We start from the raw sequence: 14477 nt of genomic DNA, 5'->3' as shown, positions 1-14477 counted from the left end.
TCGATCTCCTGACCTCGTGATCCGCCTGCCTTGGCTTCCCAAAGTGCTGGAATTACAGGACCGCACGTGGCTCTTCACACATAGTCAAACTCTTAACAAAATCATAATATAGAAAATGTCTATATTTTCGTCAAACACTCATTTATGTGTCGATGAATTTTTTTCAGTTAAAAAAAGGCCGTTGAACATTTGAAATATAACTGGGTATCTGTTTACTTTTTTTTGGATATTCGGTTTTGGCTTCATTTATTTTGAAGTTCTGTTATCATGTACACATGTATTTAGAATTACTGTGTCTTGGTAAAGAATGTACTGCTTTACCTTTATGAAATTTTCCTCTTTATCCATGGCTACATTACTTATTCTAAAGTCTGTTTGGTCTAATATTAATATAGTCACTCCACCTTTCTTTTGATTAGTGTTTGCATGGTAAACCATTTTCATTCTTTTTCTTTTAATCAGTTGGTGAATTGATATTTAATGTATTTAGTGGAGTGTTTAAACCATGTATATTTGTTGTAGTTATGGATATGTTTTGGTTTAATGTGCCATCTTGCTATGGGTTTTCTGTTTGTTATATTGGACTTTTATTTTATTTCTCTCTTTCCTGAGTTCAGTAGGATTGAATATTTTTCTGAATCCAGTTCCTAGACATTATTAGCATGGTAGAAATATTATTTTATTATTTTTAAAATTGCTTTAAATGATCATCGTCTGCTTTCTCATAATTTTACTCCACTATTTTAAAGTCCAAAACTTTTGAATTACTTTATTTTAAAATGTATTTTCTTGTGTATATTTAAGGTATACAGCATGATAATGTGATATACATAGTAAAATAATTATTATACTTAAGTAAATTAACATATTCCTTACCTTCCATATTGACACTTTTGTCTGTGTGTGGTAAGAGCACCTAAAATTTACTCTCAGCAAATTTTTAGTATACCGTATAACGTTATTAACTATAGTTCTCATTCTATATATTAGATATCTAGACATTTACTATACATAACTACAAGTATGTGTCATTTGACCTATTTTTTTCCATTTTCTGTCCATCCCTGATTCTACTAATCACTATTAAACTCTCTATTTCTATATATTTAAATTTTATTTAGATTGAAATATAATTGAAATCCTGTAGTATTTTTCTTTCTATGCCTGGCTTATTTTAAATAACATAATATCCTCCATGTTCACCAATTTGTCACAAATGGCATTATCTCTTTTTTTAAAGTTAGTAGCATAGTATTGTGTATACATATTACAATTTATTTAAATATTTACCTTTCCATGAGCACTTCCCTTGATCCCAGTATCTTGGCTATTGAGCTTAATGTTGGAATGAACATGGAAGTTCACATGTCTCTACAAAGCCCATATTTTATATTCTTTGACTCTATATCCAGTAGAGAGGTTGTTGGATCTTATGGTAGTTCTCTTTAATTTTTTTTGAGGAAAATGAACATAAAAATCACCAACATGCTGTTTTTTATAATGGCTGTACCATTTTACATTTTGTCCAACAGTGTCCAAGAATTTTCTTTTTCCCATATCCTCACCAATACTTATCTCTTGTCTTTTTGATAATAGACATTCTAATAAGTGTGAAGCAACATCTCATTGTGATTTTGATTTGCATTTCCTTGAAAATTAGTCATTTTGAACATCTTTTCATATACTTGTTGACCATTTTTATATGTCTTTGGAAAAAATTTCTATTCAATTCCATTGTTCATTTGTAATGGCACTATTTATATTCTTTCTATTGAGTTGTGTCATTGATCTATATATTTTAAATATTAGCTCTTCATCAGATATATAATGTACTAGTTTTTTCTCATGCTGCTAATAAAGGCATACCCAAGACTGGGTAATTTATTAAGGATAGAGGAGCTTAATGAACTCACAGTTCCATGTGGCTGAGGAGGCCTCACAATCATGGTGGAAGGTGAAAGGCATGTCTTACATGGCAGCAGGCAAGAGAGAATGAGAACCAAGTGAAAGGGAAAAAAATTCTTCTGCAGGATACCCTGAATCATTTCTCTCAGGTTCAAAGTTCAACAGATTTCTAGGGCAGGGAAAAAAATGCTGTGAGTCTCTTTGCTATAGCATAGCAAGGATCACCTTTGTTCCAGTTCCCAATAAGTTTCTCATCTCCATCTGAGACCATCCCAGGCTGGACTTCATTGTCCATCACTATCAGCATTTTGATAAAAACCATTCAACAAGTCTCTATGAAGTTTTACACTTTGCCACATTTTCCTGTCTTTTTTCTGAACAGTACACACTGCTCCAACCTCTGCCTGTTACCCAGTTCCAAAGTTGCTCCCACATTTTTGGGTAACTTTACAGCAGCACCCCACTCTACTGGTGCCAATTTACTATATTATTCTGTTCTCATGCTGCTAATGAAGACATACCAAATATTGGTTAATTTATTTAAAAAGAGAGTTAATAGACTCACAGTTCCACATGGCTGGGGAGGCCTCACAATCACAGCGAAAGGTGAAAGGGAAGCAGATACAGGCAAGATACAGGCAAGAAGACTTGTGCAGGGGAATTCTCCTTTATAAAACAATCAGATCTTGTGAGACTTATTCATGGTCATAAGAACAGCATTAGAAAAAACAGGTCTCATGATTCAATTATCAACCACTGCATCCCTTTCAAAACATGTGGGGATTATGGGAACTACATTTCAAGATGAGATTTGGGTGGGGACACAGCCAAACCGGATCACTTTTTTTTTTAATTAGTAAAGTGACAAGGCATCCACTATTATCACTATTATTTACCATTGAATTAGAGGGCCTAATTAACGTGGTCAGAATAGGAAAATACATTAAATTTATTGTAATTTTAAAACAAATTAATTAGAATTAAGATTTATCAATATAAAATTCAAAGATCAGTTGCAAAATGTAGCCAAAATTATAAAATCTATTTTTAAATTATAGATTACTTAGGAAAAAATTTATCAAAATTTTAGCTTTCCCTGATAATAAAATAAAGAATTTTCTAGTAGTTTCTGAGCTGATGCTCAATGATATCTAAGTAAGTAGAGATAAATGCCATTTTTGAGGATAAAAAGATTGAATTATTCACAGACACTGAATCTTCCCAATTAAATTTGAAGATTCAATGACATTTCAATCAAAATGACTATGTAAATTTTCTGGAATTTCAAGAGATGATTATACAATACATGTGGAAGTTCAAAGAGCCAAAAATTGTCCTAAAACTATTGGAGAACAATAATGACACAGAACAATCATATATTTTAAAAGAAAGAAAGAAAAATACTGTCAACCAAGAACACTACACTGAACAATCCTATCTCTAAAAATATAGGAGATATGACTAGGCAGAGCAAGATGGAGGAATAGAGAATTTCACTTATCATCCCCCCAAAAAGGACACCAATTTAACAACTATCTACCCAGGGGAAAAAAAAATGCCTTTATGAGGACCAAAAATCAGGTGAGCAGTCATAGTACCTGTTTTTTACTTCATATCACTGAAACTGGCACTGAAATGACAGAAAAAAGCAGTCTTGAAAAGCTGATGTCACCCTTCTATCAACACTGGCAGCAGGTACATAGTGCAGCTAGACACTCTGGGTGCTGGAGAACACAGCAATTGTGAGGCATTAAATTAAGTGCGGTCATGTTAGAGTAGAAAGGAAAACTGGACCAAAATAAGCCAATGCCTGCCCAGGAAGGGAACATTTAAACCAGACCCAAAGAGAAGAAAATCACTGATACCATTAGTCCAAACTTGAGTTTCCACAAACCTTATCACTGAGGGCCAAAGTGCTCTGTGTTCTAAACAAATCTGAATGGTAATCTAGGCCATAGGACTGCAACTCTTGGGTGAGTCTTAGTGCTGAAAGGAGTTCAGAGACATTGGAGTGGAGGGGAATGCAACCTACGGAGACACCACCTTGGGTGGCTAAGGTAATGCTGGAATCACCCACACCCCTAACGCTGGGCTGCACAGTTCATGGCTCCAAAAAAGACCTCTTTCTTGCACTTGATGATAGGAGAGGAAAGAGTGGGGAGGGCTTGTCTTGCAACTTGCATACCAGCACAGCCATAGCGGAATAGGGCATCAGTCAGAGTCATGAGGCCCCTGTTTCAGAACCTAGCTCCTCGATGACATTTCTGATACACCATGGTTGAGAAGTGAACCCACTGCCTTGAAGGAAAATAGTGCAGTCAGCATTCATCATCTGGTGCTTGAAAAGCCCTTGGGCCCTGATTAACCAGCAGTGATACTCAGGTACTACATTGAGAGGCTTGGGTGAGCCTCTGAGACTTGCAGGTCTCAGGTGTGACTTAGCACACTGTCAACTGTAGTGGCTACAGGGCAAAACTCCTTCTGCTTTAGAGAAGCAGAGAGAAAAGTGAAAAAGATTTTTGTTTATGTTTTGCAGCTTAGGTGCCACAGAGGGTAGAAGACCAAGCAGGCTTTTGGGGCCTTCGATTCCAGAACTTGACATTTTACTTGCTATTTTTGGACATCCCCTGTGTCACAAGGGAGCCCACTGCCATGAAGGGTAAGTCCCAGGCTGGACAGCATTGACCACAAGCTATCTTAAGAGCCTTCAAGACATAAAGGAACATTGGCTGGTAGTACGGCAGTACTCCTCATGGCCTAGGGTGGTGGGTGGCTCAAGGTGAGGCTCCTTTACCTTTGATCAGGTCAAAGTCTGAGGCTTTGCCTCTAGTCCATGACTCTCAGATGGCATCTCTGGTTCCACCTAGGGCCTGGGGGAATCTCACCATGATGAAGGGAAGAAACAGATGGACTGAGTTTGCCACTGGCTGACTGTAGAGTCCCAGGGCCTTGAGCAAACACAGGCAGCAGCCAGAGAGAGGTTGGGCAAGACCAAGTACTGTGCTGGCTTCAGGTCTGACCCAGTGCACTCATAGTGGTGCTGGACAAAGGAGTGCTTATGTCACTCCACCCTCAACTTCAGGTGGCTCAGAATAAAGCGATAAACTTTGTTTAGAAGAAAGTAAGGGATGAGAATGAAAGCCTCTGCCTGATCATCCAGAGAATTCTCCCAGATCTTGTCTGAGACCATCAAGGTGATACCTGTATGAGTCTAAAAGAATCACAGTGTTACTAAGCTTGGGGTGCCCCCTATGGCAAATACAGTTTAGATTACAAAACCCAAGTTCTTTTATATATTAGGAAAGTCTTTCTAAGAAAGACAGGTATAAATAATCCCACACAGCAAAGCCTACAATTAATATCTAACACTTCAATACCCAGACATTAAAAAACATCTACTAGCATCAATACCAGCCAGGAGAAGGTGGTCTTATCAAATAAACTAAATAAGGCACCAGTGGCCAATCTTGGAGAAAGAGAAATATGTGACCTTTCAGAGAGACAATTCAAAATAGCTGTCTTGAGGAAACTTGAAGAAATTTAAGATACCAAAGGGAAAAGGTCAGAATTCTATCAGATAAATATAACAAATATATAACAACAATTAAAATAAGTTAAACAAAAATTCTAGAGATGAAAAATGCAACTGGCATACTGAAGAATGCATTAGATTCCTTTAATAGCAGAATCAATCAATCAGAAGAAAGAATGAGTGAGCTTGAAGGCAGGCTATTTGAAAATACACAGTCAGAGGAGACAAAAAAAAAAAAAGAATAATAAAAAAACAAAGCACACATACAGGATCTAGAAAATATCCTCAAAAGAGCAATTCTGAGGTATTGGGGTAGGGGTGGGATCAAGATGGCTGACTAGAAGTAGTGCTGTTTAGAGGCTTGCATAGGAAAAAGCATAATAAGCATGTGAATCCTTCACTGGCAACCAAGGTATCCAGGTTCTATTATCAAAATTGACTAGAAGACTGGCATGACCCATGGAGAGAAGGAAGAGCATTGTGGTGTGGAAGCCCACCTGAGAGCAAGATGGGGAAGGGGAACACCCTTCCCCCACCCAAAGGAGGTGGTGAGTAAGCGTGCTACTCACCCAAGAAAACTGATTTTTCCCTGGAACTGTGCAACCCATGGATCGGGAGATCCCACTCATAAATGCATGCAATCGGGGCCTAGCATCCCAATCCTGGAACGTGCAGATTCTTACAGCCTCTCAGCTGGAATCTGCTTAAGCCTACCAAACTCCTGGGTTGGGAGGTGACCAGCACTGTCTGTGGCTGCTTACTGTCTAAGCCATTTGAGTCCCTTGGGGGAGGGGCAGCAGCCAGCGCTGGAACTTGCAACTGCCTAACATGCTAAGCTCCCTGGGCAAGAGAAGGGTGGCACCAATTTCTATAGCTCCAGACTACACTTTTTCCCTGCTGGAGCCAGGCAGGTTGGACAGCTTGGTCCCAAGACTTGCTCCCACAGCCCAACACACCAGCTGTGGGAGTCTGCAGCCAGAGTGCCTCTTCAGGTCTAACCCTGACCCATCCTTCCTCAGTGGGTGGTGCTTCCCTGCAGGATCTCCAATAATTCCAGCAAGAGTCTCAGGAACAGAATTTGGATCTCCCTGGGCCTGAGCCCCTAGGAGGAGGGGTGGCTGAAATCTCTGCAGACCAGCAGACTTAGCCTCTATTCCTGGTAGTTCTGAGGAATCTGGGCTGCCCAGAGGAGTGGATTTCCCTCCCAGCAAAACACAGCCTCTCCACCAAAGGACAAAGTGCTTCATTAAACAAGCCCTGCTCCTTGTGCCACCCAACTGGGTGAGACCCTCCAACAGGAGTTGTCAGGCATCCTATACAGATAGCAATCCTACTGACATCAGGTTGGTGCCCCTTGACGTCAGAAGTCCCAGAAGAAAGAGCAGGCACCCATCTTTGCTGCTCTCCAGCCTCCTTGAGTGACATCTCCAGGTACAGGGGCAAATCAGGTGAATAAGGCCTTAAATGAACCCCCAGCAAACTGCAGCAGCCCTACAGAAGAGGGACCTGACTATTGAAAGAAAAACAAGAAGAAAGTGATAACAACAGCATGAACAAGAACAACAAAAATGCCCCAACAGAAACTTCATCAAAGGGTTGGCAGCATCAAATACCGAAACTAGACAAACTCACGGAGATGAGAAAGAATCAGGAATAAATGTTGAAAACCTAAAAGACCAGAGTGCCTTTTCTCCTCCAAATGACGACAACGTCTCTCCATCAAAGGAACAGAACTGGATGGAGGACCAGATAGACAAATTGACAGAAGTAGGCTCCAGAAGATGGGTAATAAAGAACTATAATGAGTTAAGGAGCATGTTTTAACCCAATGCAAAGAAGCTAAGGACCTGGATAAAAGGTTGGAGGAATTACTAATTAGAATAACCAGTTTATAGAGGAACATAAGTGACCTGATGGAGCTGAAAAACAGCATGAGAACTTCACGGAACATACACAAGTATTGACAGCTGAATTGACCAAGTGGGAAAAAGGATATCAGAGTTTGAAGACCACCGTACTGAAATAAGATATGCAGACAATATTATAGAAAAAAGAAGAAAAAGGAATGAACAAATCCTCCAAGAAATATGGAACTTCATAAAAAAACAAACAAACAAAAAAACGAATCTGCGGTTGAGTGGAGTACCAGAAGGAGACAGGGAGAATGGAAACAAGATGAAAAACACAGTTCAGGATATTACCAAGGAGAACTTCCCCAACCTAGCAAGACAAGCCAACATGCAAATTCAGGAAATACAGAGAACACCTCTAAGATACTCCACAAAAAGATCAACTCCAAGACTCATAATCGTCAGATTCGCCAAGGTCAAAATGAAGAAAACAATGTTAAGGGCAGCCAGAAAGTAAGGCCAGGTCACATGCAAAGGGAAGCCCATCAGACTACAAGTGGACCTCTCAGCAGAAACCCTACAAGCCAGAAGAGATTGGGGGCCAAGATTCAACATCCTTTAAGAAAAGAATTTTTCAACCCAGAATTTCATATCCAGCCAATCTAAGCTTTATAAGTGAAGGATAAATAAAATCCTTTCCAGACAAGCAAATGCTGAGAGATTTTGTTACCAACATGCTTGCCCTGCAAGAACTGCTGAAAGAAGCACTAAATATGGAAGGGTAAAACCGGTACCAGCCACTGCAAAAACAAACCAAAATATAAAGACCAATGATACTGTGAAGAAACTGCATCAACTAGTGTGCAAAATAACCAGACAGCATCATGATGACAGGATCAATTTCACACATAATAATACTAACCTTGTATGTAAATGGACTAAACACCCCAATTAAAAAACACACACTGGCAAATTGGATAGGGAGTCAACATTCATCAGTGTGCTGTATTCAAGAGGCCCATTTTATGTGCAAAGACACACACAGGATCAAAGTAAAGGGATGAAAGAAAATTTAAAAAGAAATTGAAAAGAAAAAAAAAAAAGCAGGGATTGCAATCCTACTCTCTGACAAAGCAGACTTTAAACCAACAAAGATCAAAAAAGACAAAGAAGGGCATTACCTAATGGTGAAGTGAACAATTTAACAAGAAAAGTGAAATATTCTGAATATATATGCACCCAATACAAGAGTACCCAGATTCATAAAACAAGTTCTTAGAGACTGGCAAAGAGACTTAGTCTCCCACACAATAATAGTGTGAGACTTTAACACCCCACTGTCAGTAGTAGACAGATAAATGAGACAGAAAATGAACAAGGATATTCAGGACTTGATCTCAGCTCTGGATCAAGTGTACCTAATAGACATCTATGAAGTCTTTATTTCAAATCAACAGAATATACATTTGTCTCAGTGCCACATGACACTTATAAAATTGACCACATAATTGGAAGTAAAACATAAACACTCCCCAGCAAATGCTAAAGAACTGACATCATAATGAACAGTCTCTCAGACCACAGTGCAATCAAATTAGAACTCAGGATTAAGAAACTCACTCACCACCACACAATTACATGGAAATTGAACAACGTGCTCCTGAATGACGACTAGGTAAATAATGAAATTAAGGTAGAAATCAAGAAGTTCTTTGAAACCAATGTGAATAAAGAGAAAATGTACCAGAATCTCTGAGACACAGTTAGAGCAGTATTAAGATGGAAATTTATAGCACTAAATGTCCACATCAGAAAGTTAGAAAGATCTCAAATGGACACCCTAACATCACAATGAAAAGAGCTAGAGAAGCAAGAGCAAACTACTCCAAAAGAAGATAAGAAATAACTAAGATCAGAGCAGAATTGAAAGAGGTAGAGATGAAAAAAAAAAAAAAAAAAAGTTGAAAAAAATCAATGAATCCAGGAGATGATTTTTTGAAAAAATTAAGAAAATAGATAGACTCCTAGCTAGACTAATAATGAAGAAAAATGTGAAGAATCAAATAGGCGTGATAGAAAATTGATAAATGAAATATCACCACTGACCCCACAGAAATACAAACTACCATCAGAGAATACTATAAACACCTCAACACAAATAAACTAGAAAATCAAGAAGAAATAGATAAATTCCTGGATGCATACACCCTACAAAGATTAAGCCAGGAAGAAGTCAAATTTCTGAATAGACCAATGGCTGTAATTAATGGTCTATCAACCAAAAAATGCCCAGAACCAGGAAGATTCACAGCTGAATTCTACCAGAAATACAAAGAGAAGCTGGTATCATTCCTTCTGAAACTATTCCAAACAATTGAAAAGGAGAGACTCCTTCCTAACTCATTTTATGAAGCCAGCATTATCCTGATCCTGAAACCAGGAAGACACAACAACAACAAAAAAGAAAACTTCAGGACAATATCCCTGATGTACACTGATACAAAGATCCTTGTTAAAATACTGGCAATCCAAAACCAGCAACACATCAAAAAGCTTATCCACCACGATCAAGTTGGCATCATCCCTGGAATGCAAGACTGGTTCGACATATGCAAATCAATAAACGTAAACCACCACATACACAGGACCAAAGATAAAATCCACATGATTATCTCAATAAATGCAAAAAAGGCCTTTGATCAAATTAAACATCCCTTCATGTTAAAAACTCAGTGAACTTGATATTGATGGAACATATCTCAAAATAGAAAGAGCAATTTATGGCAAACCAACAGCCAGTATCATATTGAAGGGGCAAAACCTGAAAGCATTCCCTTTGAAAACTAGTACAGATGAGGATGTCCTCTCTCACCACTCCTATTCATTATAGTATTGGAAGTGCTGGCCAGGGCAATGAAACAAGATAAATAAATAAAACGTATTAAAGTAGGAAGAGGGAAAGTCAAATTGTCTCTGTTTGCAGATGACATGACTTTATATTTAAAAAACCCTATCATCTCAGCCTAAAAAACCTCTTGAACTGATAAATAACTTTGGCAAAGTCTCAGGACACAAAATCAATGTGCAAAAATTATAAGCATTCCTTTATACTAACAATAGGCAAGCAGAGAGCCAAATCATGAATGAACTCCCATTCACAATCATTGCAAAGAAAATAAAATACCTTGAATACCACTAACAAGGGATGTGAAGGACCTCTTCAAGGGGAACTACAAACCACTGCTCAAGGAAATAAGAGAGGACAAAAATGGAAAAACATTGCATCCTTATGGATAGGAAGAATCAATAACATAAAAATGGCCATACTGCCCAAAGTAATTTATAGATTCAATGCTGTTTCCATCAAACTACTGCTGGCATTCTTCACAGAATTAGAAAAAAACTTTTAAATTTCATATGGAATTACAGAAAATCCCATATAGACAAGACAATCCTAAGCAAAAAAAAAAAAAAAAAAAAAAAAAAAAGCTGAAGGCATCATGTTACCTGACTTCAAATTACACTACAAGGCTACAGTAACCAAAACAGTATGGTACTGGTACCAAAACAGACATATAGACTAATGGAGCAGAACAGAGACCTCAGAAACAACACTGCACATCTACAACCATCTGATCTTCACAATAAAAGTCAAAATTGACAAATGTAATATAATTAAAAGAAGGAGCTTCTGCAGAGCAAAATAAACTATTGTCAGGTTAGCAGACAACCTACAGAATGGGAGAAAATTTTTGCAATCTACCTATCTGACAAAGGTATCATATGCAGAATTTATAAGAAACTTAAGCATATTTACAAGAAAACAAACAACCCCATTAAAAAGTGGGCAAATGATATGAACAGACACTTCTCAAAATAAGACTTTCAAGCAGCCAACAAACATAGATAAAAAGAAGCTCAACATAACTGATCACTAGAGAAATGCACATCAAAACCACAGTGAGATCCCATCTCATGCCAATCAGAATGGCAATTATTAAAAAGTCTGGAAACAATAGATGCTCGCAAGACTGTGGAGAAATAGGAATGCTTTTAGACAGTTGTTGGGAATGCCAATAAGTTCAGGAATTGTGGAAGATGGTATGGCAATTCCCCACGGATCTAGAACCAAAAATACCATTTGACCCAGCAATCCCATTACTGGGTATATACCCAAAGGAATATAAATCATTCTACTATAAAGACACATGCACATGTATGTTTATTGCAGCACTATTTACAATAGCAATGACATGGAACTAACCCAAATGCCCAAAAATGATAGACTTGATAAAGAAAATGTGGTACATATACATCATGGAATGCTATGCACCCATTAAAAAAAGAATGAGATCATGTTATTTACAGGGACATGGATGAAGCTGGAAGTCATCATCCTCAGCAAACTAACACAGGAACATAAAACCCAACACCACATGTTCTCACTCATAAGTGGGAGCTGAACATTGAGAACACATGGACACAGAGATGGGAACAACAAACACCAGGACCTGTTGGGGAGTGGGGGGTGAGGCTAGGGAAGTTAGAGGACAGTTCAATAGGTGCAGTAAACCAGCATGGCACAAGTATATCTATGTAACACACCTGCACATTCTGCACATGTATTTCGTGTTTTTTTTTTTAATTTTTACAAGAAATAAAGAGAAAAAAAAAGAGTTATCAGCATTTAAGAGGATATAGACAAAAAGAGATGAGTAGAATGTTTACTCAAAGGGATAATAACAGAGAACTTCACAAACCTAGGGAAATATATCAATATCCAAGTACAAGAAAGTTATAGTATAGCAAGCAAATTTAATAGAAAGAAGACTTCCTCAAGTCAGTTAATAACCAAACTCTCAACAGCTCCAACAGCTTGGAGGTTCCTCAAAAACCTCAGAAATTGAGCTATCATTTGATTCAGCAATCCCACTGCTGATTATATACCCCAAAGAAAAGAAATCAGTATATCAAAACGTTATCTGCACTCCTTTTTTGTTGTTGTTGATGCAGCACTCTTCACAACAGCTATGATTTGGAAACAATGTAAGCCTCCATAAACAGATAAGTGGATAAAGAAAAGTTGGTAAATAAACACAAGGTAGTATCATTCAGCAATAAGAAAATGAGATCCAGTCATTTGCAACAACATGGATGGAACTGGAGATCTTTATATTAAGTGAAATAAGCCACATACAGAAAAACATACGTCACATGTTCTCAATTATTTATGGGATCTAAAAATCAAAACAATTGAACTCACGGACATAGAGAGTGAAAGAATGATTACTAGTGGCTGGGATGGGTATTGTGGGTTTGGAGGAAGGTGGAGATGGTTAATCTCTACTAAAGAAATAGAAAGAATGAATAAGCTTACTATTTGTTAGCACAACAAGGTGACTATAGTCAATAATTACTTAACTGTGCATTTTAAAATGACTTAAAGATTGTAATTAGATTTTTTATAACTGAAAGGATAAATGTTTGAGGCAATGGACTTAAAAATTAAAATAAAATTAGCAAGTTTTTAGTCAAAAGTCATATAAAATAAAAATAAAAACATAAAAATAAATGAGAGGGAAAACCTTTCTGTATTAGTCTGTTCTCTTGCTGCCATAAAGATCCCATGAATGGACAAATTACAAAAAAAGAGGTTGAATTGACTCAAAATTTCACAGGGTTGGGGAGGCCTCAGGAAACTTACAATCATGGTGGAAGTGGAAGCAAACACATTCTTCTTCACATGGCGGCAGGAAGAAGAATTAGTGAAGAGCAGGGAAAACCCTTATAAAACCCTCAAGTCTTGTAAGAACTCACTCACTATCCCTAGACTAGTATGAGGGTAACCACCCCTATGATTCAATTACCTTCCACCAGGTCCCTTCCATGACACGTGGAGATTATGGGAACTACAATTCAAGATGAGATTTGGGTAGGGACAGAATGAAACCATACCACTTTCACATACAAACAAATGCTGAGGATGATTATCAACACTAGAGCTCCCTTATAATAAATGTTAAAGTGAGTTCTTAAAGCTTAAGAGGCAGAACCCTAGCCAGTAACATAACAACATATTAAAATATATGTTAAAATAAATACACATTTAGACTAAGAATACTCATACTGTGATGATGGTTTGTAGATCAGTTATACCTCTGGTATAAAGATTAAAAGACAAAACAATTAATAATAATTGTAGTTACAATAGTGTGTTAACAGATACAAATTATAAAAATACATGTTAAGACATCAAAAACACAAATTGGAAGAAGTGAAGTGTTAAGTTTGTGCATGTAATTAAATTTAAGTTATTATAAACTTAGAATAGCCTGTTACAAGCATATGTTGTTTTATGTAAGCCTCATGATAGTCATCAACAAAGACCTATAGTAGATATACAAAACATGAAAAGTCTCAAAGTGTAACACTACAGTAAGTCATCAAATCACAATGGGAGATACAAGAGAGAAGGAAAGGAACAGACAGAGGGTGTAAAAATCAACTGGAAAACAATTAAGAAAATGGCACTAGTAGGTTCTTGCCTATAAATAATTAATTAGAATATGAATAAATTATTTTTAAGTCAAAAGACATGAGTGACAGAAAGGATGTGATTGCATTCAGGCATTATGGCCAGCCAAGATTGATAAATATGCCCAATAAGTATAATTGTTCTCTGTATCAGCCTTATTGAAGGAATACTCAAGGCACTGGTGATAACTGTTATCACAGCTATCATTAAATTACTCGTTGTGACTGGTTGTCCCGCTTTCCTCGGTTTTCTTCCACCACCTGTGACAGCTTCTTGATCTGTCCCCAGATGGGTGGCTGTGTTTGACAGGTGGTGTTCCTCCTCAGCGTCAGTCTCTACATGGCTGCAACCGGGGGGTCCTCGGGATCCTCCCAGAGTCTCTTCCTCAGCCTCTGGCTCATGATAAGGTTTCAGGTGTCTTGATGGTATCCAAATTGGCTGTTGATTCGGTCCTGGAGAAACACAAGCACAATCTCTACCCCAAGTTATTATTTTACCTATTTCCCAACTTTTTATTATTGGATCTCTCCACCAAATCAGTTGTTCTGCTTCTGTCTTTGCAGCTGGTTTCTGTAGATGCTGTTCAGCTGCTGATAACATCTGGCCTTTGGGCAGGCTCAAAAAATTTAAAGTTAATTATGCTAGATTCAGTTGT

Source organism: Papio anubis, chromosome X, assembly GCF_008728515.1.
Source record: "Papio anubis isolate 15944 chromosome X, Panubis1.0, whole genome shotgun sequence".
Taxonomy (NCBI): Eukaryota; Metazoa; Chordata; class Mammalia; order Primates; family Cercopithecidae; genus Papio; species Papio anubis.
This window is presented reverse-complemented; position numbering follows the sequence as displayed.